Source organism: Colossoma macropomum, unplaced genomic scaffold (assembly GCF_904425465.1).
Source record: "Colossoma macropomum unplaced genomic scaffold, Colossoma_macropomum, whole genome shotgun sequence".
NCBI lineage: Eukaryota > Metazoa > Chordata > Actinopteri > Characiformes > Serrasalmidae > Colossoma > Colossoma macropomum.
The window spans coordinates 689675-702125 of record NW_023495870.1 but is presented as its reverse complement, the minus strand read 5'-3'; the positions used below and the strand labels follow the sequence as shown (position 1 = coordinate 702125).

The window sequence follows — 12451 nt, the reverse complement described above, 5'->3', positions numbered from 1 at the left end:
CATGACTGGATCTCCCAGAAGTATTATAAGACAATTCAATTGGATGTTCAGATTAACATGACTGTAGTGAATAATAGTTTTTTTCTTACTTTTATACAAGAAAACAATAGGCTAATTGCTGTACTGTAAGCCCAAGCGCTTAGAAAATGTGTGTGTGTTGCCAAGCCTCATCCAGTGTAATAGAGTTGTAAATTGCCTTGCTATTAACTTATCTGTATCTTAAAATTTAGCTAAAGGAGTTAGCTAAACTCTTTTGCATAGTCACTAAATATAAAGCGCTGAATTGCTAAGAATGTTCTAGTGAGAAATTCTACTGCTTTTCTTTTTTTTTTGTTTTTACTATAAAAGGGCAGTAAAATGCTGACTGCAGAAGAGAAGACAATGTCAAGGAGAAAAGGGTATTGGTATTTTGGATCCTCTTGACTGCCCGCCTTAAAAAAAAGGGGGGGAGAGGGAGAGAGAGAGCAGGAGAGAGAGATGGAGAGGGAAATGGAGGGAAAGAAAAGAGAGAGAGAGAGAGAGAGGGAGAGAGAGAGTTATTCTTGTCACAAACCCTTTTGTCTGCATCTGCTGACTGCTTGCCCATAGCCAGCAGCATGCTTTAACTGTTTTGTCACCTCCTCGCCTCACACGGATCAGCTGTTGTGCTTTTGTTATAGCCATTGTGTAGGATAAGCCTCTGCCTCACAGTAAACACAGCTGAATCGTGCAGCAGACAATTCCACATCAATATTTCATACGTCCTCTTTATGACTCCTGATTCGGTCAAATTGAAAAGAAAAATACACAAAGCACAGCTTAAACAGGTCACTATCAAGACCCTCAGAGAGAGAGTCATGGTTAATTGCCCTTAACAGGGACCAGTGACCATGTTGGTAGTCACTTGATCCACTGTTGTTCTGACTTTAAATGTAGTCCAACAGTGTGAATGGATGTGTATTATATTTTGCATTCCTTATTTTGTTTTGGTAACAGCACAACAGTGCTTTTTGGGGCTACTTGCAGATTGCAGTAGTACAAAACAGCATAGTAGCTGCACAGGAAATGTCATCAATGTCATTTTTCCATTAATTGCCATTTGGTCATTTTTTTTAATGTGTATACAGACACACTGCATGATCTTTTCTTAAAAATTCTGTAATTCTGTAATTCATTAAAAGAGCATTTCAAAACGTTTGCAAAGATTAAATGAGAGTAAAAAACCTGACGGGTCACAGATTGCATCTAAAGACTTCTCAGAAGTACCACTCAAGTAAGGTTCCCTTCAAAACCACCAGAATTGACTCATGTGCTTGAGAATGTTCTGCTACAAGTGCATTTAGGAGGGCAATTACCAAATAGGATATTGTACAGTCTCTCATTCAGTTACAATATATATAGCTCGTGGCCTATCATTAATAACACTGGCAGACCCTACAAATTCCTGAAATTATCAAGTCAAATTCACAATAAATCCTGAGAGACTACTAATGCGTTTCTTTTGTTCACAGAATAAAAACTTATCAGAAGAGGCAAATGATCATTACCAGTGACTATCTAAATAAAGCTTTTGTTTAAGTGTGCATCGATGCAGGAATGGGCCACCAGCGCCTATGCTCCTGTGTGATCTCGCAGTGTGGCGCTCTCTGCTTCATGGCTGCCAGTGATGAGAGGACGCAGAGGCCACCTTATGAAAAGAGGGATATTATATCGCCCCTCCACTGAGAAACACAAGCTGAGTGGCTGGGGGAGGGTTAGGGTGGAGAGAAAGCACAGCAGGAGCGTTGAGACTAGTGGCCCCAGCACTTCACCCAGAATTCGTTCACCCTGCTGTGCGTGTGTGTGCTTGGTCCCTCTAAACTACCCCCCCTCTAAATCCCTCTGTTTGTTGGGTAAATATTGATTGAAGAGTGCCTTAGTTCCTGATAACTGCCGCACAAACCACGGACTGCATAGGGAAGGAGGGGGAGCTGTGTGTCTGCGTATGGACGAGGTGGTGTCATGGACGGGAGGTTCAGATGAAGATGTGGTTCGTTAAAGGGGCTGTCAAAATATTAAAACCATATCAGTGTTCTTAAAGATGTATAAATATGTGACCCTAAACAACAATCCCAATCAACCTTAATGTAGGAAAAACTTTTCTGTCCTATCAGGACCGTGTGGGCATTTCACTGCACAGTGATTGACAGCAGCATAGACTTTTTAAGATTAAGATATTCTTATTAGTCCCACAATGGTGAAACTTCACCTCTGCAACCTAACCCATCCATGCAGTAAAAAACCACATATACACTAGTGAACAGTGAGCACACTTGCCCAGAGCGGTGGGCAGCCCTATCCACAGCACCCGGGGAGCAGTTGGGGGTTAGGTGCCTTGCTCAAGGGCACTTCAGTCACATACTGGCTCAGGGGGTCGAACCAGCAACCTTTCGGTCACAAGGGTGGTTCCCTAACCTCCAGCCCACAAAGCCCCCAAGCAGCACAATCCCACAGCAGCAGGTGTTTTCCATTTTTTAAAGCTTTTATTTTCTGGCAGAATTTGGACTTTTACATTCTACCAGTGTCGACTACAGTAACTGTGGTACATGTGTAACATAGGAAATCGGCCAACTATCCAAACACTATTAGCACTTGGAAAAAGAACAGAGAAACTATACTTAAGTGAAAGTTGTGTCAAAATTCTACAGAAGTAAGAAGGCAAATTTATGCTTGAGTCAAAGTCAAAAGTATCCATATATAAGTCATGGCAAGCTTTTTTGAAGTTTAGTGTATTCATTGCATACATAGCGTGGTATTGTGACAACCACTGCATTGCCTCCATCATTATTACAACACTACACTCCTGCTCATCTTCCTCAGTAATGCAGGCCATGAGTGTGGAGCAGCAACTAATATGCAGGATTGGTCCTTGCACAAAGACAAATGAGCATAATTGTGGGCAGTTTCATTTTACACTTCATGAATTTGACTGAATATTTTAATAAAAAATGCATAGTAACTCGACTGAATGGCAAGAGAGAAAAAAATCTCATCTTCTTTCCAAAAGAAATACGCAAGTCCAGTATCAAAGTACAACTACACTACACAGTATTTTCACTTCATTTTACACTAAAAAGTATTTTCCACCCCAAGCATTTGCTAAAGTGTAGTAGTGCTAGCCATCAATCATTCAAGCAATCTTGGCAATTGTTGGCAAAGTAACACCAGAAAAATCTTAATCCTGCCCAGTTCAAATCCAAAAGAGAAAATACAAAGGTGCAAAAAATTGCTCAATCGAAATGATCAACATTGTTCTTTGTTTGACATTCAATAGTACAAGCAGGCAGGACTCTCTAACTAAAAGCTTAAACATCCTAAATTAGCCCTCCACAAAAGACTACAGGCAAGGACCCCACTCTGGATCTTTTTGTTTGTTTGTTTGTTTGCTTGTCTTGTTCTTTCTTTCTTTCTTTCTTTCTTTCTTTCTTTCTTTCTTTCTTTCTTTCTTTCTTTCTTTCTTTCTTTCTTTCTTTCTTTCTTTCTTTCTTTCTTTCTTTCTTTCTTTCTTTCTTTCCCATGCTCCCTGAGTTTTCTCTTTAGAAAAAGTCCTGGTTTCCTCTAGAGTTAATCATTAAACAAGAAGAGTCTGCTTTCCCTTTCATCGCTGCCCCTGGCTGGACAGCCCTTACTCAAGTATGCTGTATCTCAATGCTTATATTTGCTCAGGCAAAGCCATCAAGTCAACTCTGATAAATTCATCTGTTGTCCAGTAAGAATCCTGTGAGACTGAATTCTGAGAGAAAATAAAACTGGCAGCATATTTAATTCTGCTGTTATTCTTTAGCAGAGTGTATGTGATTTGCAATGAAGGATATGGAGTCAAATTAATTTAACATTAATAAGAAAAGAAAATCTCAACGACTCTGTGTCCATAAACCTCTCCTTGTTCTGAGATCGACAGCTCTTTTTTCACCGTGCTGGCAGATAGATTTTAATAATAGGAGCCCTATCTCTTAGTTTGCATACTGTATCATGTTCCATATGCTGATGCTACCTCAAAACTTCCCATAAATCTGACAGGGAAAGACTTCCCTATTGTAGAGAAAATGACACAATAGGACATAAGTTGATAGCTGCAGTGAAAAATAATAAAAAAATTAGTCAAAACACTCCAAAATCCACTTAAACCTATGAAACATACGCACACACACATACAAAACAAGGTGTTGTTGTACTACATCTCCTTTGTTTAAATACATCACAGCAGAATCTACATATTTAGCCTTGCTTTGAAAGTTGAAGCAGGCATTTGACATAGGAGTAACATGGCAGGCTGAGTAATTTCAAGAGATAATGAGTTGACAGTGAGCAAATAATTCTCAAGGCCAGAGGGTGGGTGGACAAGAGTTTTCTCTCTCTCCTATGAATGTGAAAAATAAGTCAGAGCCTATCTTGGGTCTGTGTTTTGAGTTTAACTTCAAAAGAACAACAACCTGTTGAACAAAAAACAGTGTGCCAGGTGCCTGTGGCTTATTTGATAGCATGTATAACCCTTCCTGTATGATAAACTCTTGGCTGGAAGTGTCAGCGAGAAAAACAGATTGTCGTTTTCCCTCTCTTTCAAAAACCACTCTTGCTCTTTTGCAACGGAGCTCTACAAACCGTTCCAGTGGCCTCCAGGTCAAAAGCAGAGTTTCACTGGCACAGCTAGACACACTACTCTACTGCTGCTGATTCGGCATCAGCCTTAACAAAATCTAGTTTTCATATTTCAAAACTTTATGCAAGTGCCCTTATATGAAGATGGATGTTTCATAGTGTATATGTTTTCATCCATGTGAGTATGTGTAAGTGTTTGTATATAAAATGACCTCTAATGAGTACCTTGACTTTGATTAAATTTGGCCATATGTACTTACATGTAACTATGTTTATGAAAGTAAACAATCCCACAGTGATATGTGTACATAAATTTGTAAGGGAGAGGAGGGAGAAGGGTCTAAGGTCAAGCTTAGCTGGGCCAAAGGTTATAAAGTCATTTGTCTCACATTGCAGTCCAATGAAAGAAGAGATGTGGGGGTGGGCAGAGAAGGAAAGAGGGACATCTGGATAGAAGGGAGGGGGGAGAGGGAGGACAGAATGGCCTAAGGAGCTGGAGCAGGCAAGAGGAGGATAGAGGCAGCTTGGAGTTCTTTCTTGTATGGCAGAAAAAAAAGGATCTGGCACTGAGATAGTGAGATGAAGTGAGAGCACGCGAGAGAGAGAGGGACTGAGAGAAAGAGAAAAGGGGAGAGAGAATGGGGGTGGTAGTGGGGTGGGAGTGGAGCCAGGAGAAAAGCATGGACAAGTGATATGGATGTGTTCAACCCCCTCCACAAGCAAATAATGACATAATCACTGAACAGGCAGCATGCAAGGTGATGTGGGAAAGGATAGACATAAAGCCAAATAAGCCATATACAGAACTCCCAGGAGGGAAACTTTTAAACCCCTTCCATTTTTTTCTGACCTAGCCTCATGCCAAAACTTTTCTTGTTGATGTTATATCGATACTTGGAATTCCATTTTTTTTCACATTTTATTTTTTCACGTTTTGAAAACACCTGTAATCTTTTACATTAAAAAAGGTTTGTCAGGATGAAAGGACTAATAGAAATGGTCCAAATGGTCCTATTTTGTATACATTATTTATACTGTTTAATATACATTATATACTGTACTGTATATTAAATATATACTTTCTATGTTGAAAAAAGTTTTGAATTTAAATATATAAATAAATAAATGGGCCATTTAACATGTAGGCCTGCATGGCTATCTGCTTTTACAGAGGCAGGTTTACATGAACTATGTCTCAGTCTTAGCCATGCCAAAACTCTGCTTTAAGCAGGTTTGCAGGCCATCAAACATCTATTAACAGCCCTGTTTATGAGCTGACACCAGGCCCTTCATGACAAGAACAAGACCTCAGCTCATGGTAGCAAGCACTTAACGCTGAGAGGCAATTAAAGGAAGTAGACATTCAGCTGTATAATGTCACACATTAGGGAAGGAGCAGTGTGATGCCCTTCTGGCTTTAGGACTCAGTTTAGCTGATGTGAGTATGTTTTCATGTTCTACAAAGTAAGCTGGAATACCTAAATAATGCCTAATCAAGGAACTTCCAATATCACCTTGGAACGATTCTGATAAAATTAGGTAATATATTTAATGAATTATTCTGATCTTAAGCTATCAAAGTAATTACAGTTACCAAAAATGTTTACAGAAGTGTAGCTTCTAAACTTTGAGTTTATACCATATTGTGTTCATTAGCAGAATTTATTAATTTATTTAGATTTTTTTTTTATTTATTGTTTGTTTTGAGAAGTCTATTCTTTTGCATGCAGTATTGTTTTCTAGAAAGAAAAAAAAATATTTTACAATGTTTTGTCCCATTTTGTCCTTTGTTGAAACAAATTCAAAAAGGCCAAACATGCAGACTTGAATCTGTAGATACAGAATGTAAATCAAATGTAAATTTAATGAATTGCATAACTCACTTTGAATAGTATACACATTTGAATAGCATAATAAAATGAAATCACTCAACTTCTAAGGCTTAAAGAAAGAAGAATGTGCATTTGTTCATGGGAAAACATTATATAGTATAATTTGATACAAAACAAGACCAAGTAAATGATGTGTTTTGTGTGTGTGCGGTTGTTGGCTTTGGCTATTAACTGAAAGACTTGGACTGTGTAACTTTGTCACCATTTATAAGTTATTTTGCCTGGAAGATACAGTATAGCCTAAATGTATCACACACAACCATGCAATCACTTATTTGGCTGCTTCTTTTTTGTAAAATACAACTGTGAGTCTGTTTATAGCACCTTGTCTTTCTGTGCATATACTGCTGTTATCACTGGGAAACTGAATGAACATAAAAAAAGAAAGCAGTACATACCTGGGTTGTAGTGTTTAATCATCAGGACTTGAGACTGAATAACATAAACATTCATACAGTTCTTTGTGTTTATCAAGTAAGTTAGTAATCAACTTATGTGCTGTATGCTAATAACCTGCAGTCTGTGAGGTAAATTAATATTTACATATTTTTTATTGAATAACCTCCAAATATGGGTTGTTCTTCTGATTACAACTGAACAGAATTCTAACAATTTACATTTAATGCACTGTTGGGTCGCCATTCAAAAGAGAGAGAAGGCACCATACTTTTTCACCATGAATTGTTAATTCATTCACTCAAATATGTTAATAACATTGCAACTACACGATGGCATTAGGGACAGTATTAATTTAGACATGCAGATACTATATTGAAAACTTTAAATATTATCTAGCATAATTTAGGCAAACAGGCTAATGTAATGTTCGCTAGCATCGGCTATTGTAATGTTATTCAGTTAGCTGACATAATGCTACTTAGCTAGTGTAATGTTGATAGATAGTAATTCTTTCCCTTTGTTTCTCAATTTGTATCATCATGGTTTGATGTTAGTTTGATTATAATTATAATTTGCTTATAATTATAATCACAGTAAGCATGTGCTACAGTTGCTCAGAAGTTATTTTCTCCTAAACATGACACCTGATGGAATTGATGCTAGCTACCAAAGTTAGCTTATGTTAGCTATCAGTGGCTAGATAGCCCTAATGATGATGATTAATGGGTATTACTTGTCAAAGGAGCAGAATGTAAAAATGGTATGTCTGATGACATACATGATGACATGATGACACATTCATTCCATGGATAAAGTGATTTAACAGAATTTTCTGTTATTTAACAGACTTTTTTCATATAATAAAATATTTGTTTATTTATTAAGCAGTACTGTTCATTTAATTTATAGAAGTTAATGCTCAGATCAAATGTGATACTGCATTAACAGTGATTATACAGTCTTTTAAAACCCCCAGTCAAAGTCATGAGGGGAACAGTAGTTCTCCAGATTACCTTTGCTAATGATTAACCAGCACAAAGAGGGAGATCAGTTCCCACTAGAGTGCTAGAGAGGGATCATACAAGTCCAACAAACAACCTTATCAATAGAGATTTGAACAGCTAGACAACTTTTAATTCCACAAAAAAAGTGAATTAATGATGTAATAATGTTGCACCATGTTCCTTGGAGGAACGTAATTTCACTCCACTGTGTACTTGTACATAGATGGAATGACAATAAAGGGCTCTTGACTTAATGATATGGTTATTTACTAAGACAGGAAATACTGAAAGAAAATTCACTGAAGATTTAAAAGTTTGAATTTCCTATTTTAAATGTTGTTAGCTGAAACCCTATATATTTTAAATTAACTGATTTTAATCTCTCCACTAATTTACAATGCAGCACAAAGAGGATAATTCATTCATTTATATGAGGGCGATTAAGGAGAACAACTCTGTGAGTCCAGCAGCAGCAAAGACAATTAAGCTATTCTGAGGTGAGGTATGATAATAAAGGGGCTAATATGACAGAAGTTCATTTTCATTCACTATTAAGCATGACCAAAAGCATGAAAGCAAACTATGTAGCATAACATTAACAAATGAGCTCCAGAAGAAAGATGGAAAGCACATTTCCAGTCTATGATTCTGATACTTCTTATGTAATCCAAAAATAAAAGTACCCAAATCCTTAGATGTCAAGGGTTATTACTTTCATTGTGCTCCATGAATCAAATATAATTGCATGATTACACATTTAATTACATACTGTGTTACTCAGTGGATTACATTTACATTTATTTACATTCTGTGTTGACAGCTTCTGATTTTTCAGCTTGTTTCAACATGGCAAAAATATAAAGGTTTTTCTTTGCAAATCAAAACTTTATGCACAACAATAACTTCCACAAAATGTATATTATTATGAAATACCTCCTCTTTCACTTAAGAACACAAATGTGTGCACAGATGCTTTGGTAATCACCAATGATTATTATTATTATTATTATTTTGACTTCCAAGGATTAATAGCTTTTCATAGCAATATTACCTATATTGCAACATTACATTAAATGCGCTGCAGTGCTTTATGGAAACTTCACCTTCATCAAATTGGCATACTGGCATATAACAATTTGCTGATATTAATGATGGGTATATAAATCTCACTGATATACAAATGAAAAAGATCTGTTTAGATATATTTGTTAGGGATATTTGTTATGTTATAATAAACATTCTAATTCCCTGTACAAATGAAGCCCAAGTACTATTCTACCATACTTTAAAATCCAGCTAGCGCAAGGAAGATTACTGTGACCTGAGAGCTCTCAAAGACAATAGTTTGCATCATCTGACCAGAGTGACTCTTTATATCACATGACAAGCCCAGAGGTCACTACAGAACACTTATTGTGATAGCTGCCATCCCAGCTGCATGGGCTTCAACACTACAATGGGCACCAATTTAGTGTCTCTAGCAAGATTCTGTACTTACATAACATTTTTAAGTGCTTACTTATCAGTGGGTAGTAATGACATCAACTGCCTGCTGAAGCTGCCTTCTCTTCAATTTTTGTAACATACCTGTCCATCACTGTGAGTGACATCAAGATGGGGAGTGAGGCTGCCCAGAGACGGAAACTTTCAGTAGGTCAGTCAGTGGTCAGAAAGAAGAGGAAATGAAACCAGAGCTTTCTTCATGCTCATGCTAGCATAGCACAGCACAGGCTAGCAGTGTGGTGAAAAAGTGTGGAAAACTAGCCCTCTGCGGGAGAGCCACGAGCGGACTCAGAGGCCGGCACCCCCTGTGGCAGGCGCAGTGGCAGCTCTCTATGCCTTTATTGATAACATCCTTTTCTCGTGAGCCAGCCTGGATAATACACTCCCAGAACAAGGGTAAAGGGAGATGAATGTCAGACAATAGACGGTGGCAAGTGAAGGCAGTATCCGCACAGTCTTTGAACTTTTCCCTGTCTCCAAAGGACAATTAATAATGAAGGCCTTTGGGGTAGGTCACACCAGGCACGGACAAGAGGAGCAGCAGACATGAAGGAGAGAAGGGGAGAGAAACAAAAGAGAAGAGAGACCTGGGGAGGAGGGAGACTTGTCACTGATGTTGGATAATTGATCTTTTTGTGTTGGGGTAAGGTAGCACTGATCAGAGACTCGTACATTTATGTGCACGCGCTCTGAAACTGTGCGATTTAAAAGTGTATTGAGAAAAGGGAAATAAAAGTTCTTCATCTGATGTTCTTTTCATCAGATCTTCTCAGCATAAAGATAAGTGAAGGGAGGATGCTGTCAAAACAAGGCAAAATAGTCACAAAAAATGGAAACTTTCCCATTTTTTATATAAAAACAGAGCAAGTAAATGATAAGTGTGGACACCTGATAGGCCAAAGACACAAGGATGAGAGCTCTTGAAGTCAAAGGAGGTCTGTGTTCATCTGCTGTGGGGATACGGCCACCAACACTCTTTCAAAAGGACTCAGAGATCACAGAGACAGAGAAAGAAAGAGAGAAAGAGACTTAGCCTCTTCTATACACTCCTCGGACTGGCCATGTGGGGAGGGGAGGGAAAGAGGGAAACGGAGAGGGAAGGAGAGGGGGCTTTGGGCCAGGCCGGGTGTAGACTCAAGGGGCTTTGACAGAAAAGCCTTGAACTATTTTGTGGGTGAAAGATGAGACCCTCCCAGAGCTGTCATAAAAATGTCTCCTTATCCCAGTGGGGCCCGGGGACCCCACCCTCTCAGACCTCTTGAATGGCGCTTGTGATGTGATACAGTAAGTGTGAAGGCTGCTCCTGAGAACCAGGGACCACAGTCGTCTGGCCAGGAAACACCACTTTGACTAACAATGCCAAACTGTGCTGCAAGATTAAACAGGTGTTCGCTCTATCACACAATCTCACTATTCAATGTAGGAATAGTTTCAGTTGCTCCTCGCTCCTTTTTGCTGATATTTAGACTGCCTTTACAGCATTGCCTAAAGTTATAATATGTTTATTGAGGAAAAGAGCAAGACACAATTTAAATACCCTCTTAACAATAAAGGTTCCTGAAAGGTTCTTGGTTTGGATGTTCTAAAAACAACTTCTAACTGTTCATTGACCTTTAAAGTATTCTTTATACTCTGTATAGTAGACATCTCATTTACAAAAACGTTTCTTTAAGGAACCATCCGTCAAAAGGTCCTTTAGGGAGCCAAAAGTGTTTCTGTTCCAAATAACTCTGTTTGACACCTTGATTTTAGAAAAGTGTATGTGTAGCTTCGATGATGTATCCAGGCAAACATGTATCCAGGTAACCAGACAGATGTGCCCATATGTGGTTAGCAATTACACTGACATTTTCAGAGGAGGATCTCTGCAACAACAGTCACTCCCAGTTTTAATTTAGGCTTTAGACAACTCTTGTATGGGATGCTCTGAGTTAAGCCTTAACTGTATTCATTAATTGCATCGTCAAGCTGATAAATGAGTGATAATTATGAGTAAAACTGTGGTATACTGGAACAGCATCAAGAAGGGGAGGTGAAGGATAAACAGCTGAACTTGAAAGAAAAAGGCAAGCACAGAGTGTGCAACATGAGAGCGGGCAAGGCAATTAATGGAGCTCCTTTAATTGCGGCCTCTGCTCATTCCACCATGAGGAATGCGACAATTATGTCATTAAAAAGTTTGTAATGGGGAAGAGAGGAGGAAGGGCAGAAGGAGGGGGAGAAACAATGTGAAGAGGATGAAAGAAACAAGGCAGCAGAAGGAAACTGGACGAAAGAGAGAGAAAGAGAGAACCAAAGAAATGAGAGGGCCCAACAACTACAAAGAAAGTCTCAGAGGAGGAGGAAGTGCATCAGTGGTGCACATTGACAGACTAGATTAACATCAAATGATCAGCAAAACAGAGGACATATTCATTCAGGAGGAACTAGCAAGATGGAACTTGATGATGCTAAATTTGTCATAAAGAGTGACTTGCTGAATTGGCTGAGGTTCCAGTGTCATGCCTTGTGGCCTGACAGGTAGCAAAGAGTACAATTTGAAGCAAAAAAAAAAGTGTCCTTTTGCACAGTGGGAATGCGTAGTGGGAAAAAAAGCTGGGTGACTTCTTATCTACTAGACAAAACGCATGCAAGTCAGAGGCAGAAAAAAAACGCAGTCAGGGCTGGCTTTCTTTGTGTGATTTGCATTACAGATCAAATTTTCCTTGTGCAAAAAATAAATAAATAAATCCAGTGGTCTTTGATATAGACATGCTTGCACACCTGCCCAGTCTGCTCCTACTATGCAAATCAGTTTCTCCCTGACTTCAACTTCTCCTGCAACAACAGTCTTATTCATGGCACCAGGCAGTTTCTTCCCTAGCCATGCAAATTCCACATTTATGTATGGAAATAGGGAACACCTCCCCTAAATATGTTCCTGGTTGCAACGGTGTGGCAAGAGCATTTCTTTATATCTTCAGTCTTCATAAACCTTGGCTTTACTTTGAACTACTCACAATGAAACAGGGGGTTTGTATAGGGGGTAGAGTGGGT

The 12451-nt window shown here is 38.7% G+C and overlaps 1 protein-coding gene across 3 annotated transcripts in view; it reads right to left on the bottom strand.

Moving 5' to 3' along the window:
* prox1a (prospero homeobox 1a) overlaps positions 1-12451 on the bottom strand; it is a 33606-nt gene that overhangs the window by 6601 nt on the left and 14554 nt on the right. The window lies entirely within an intron of this gene.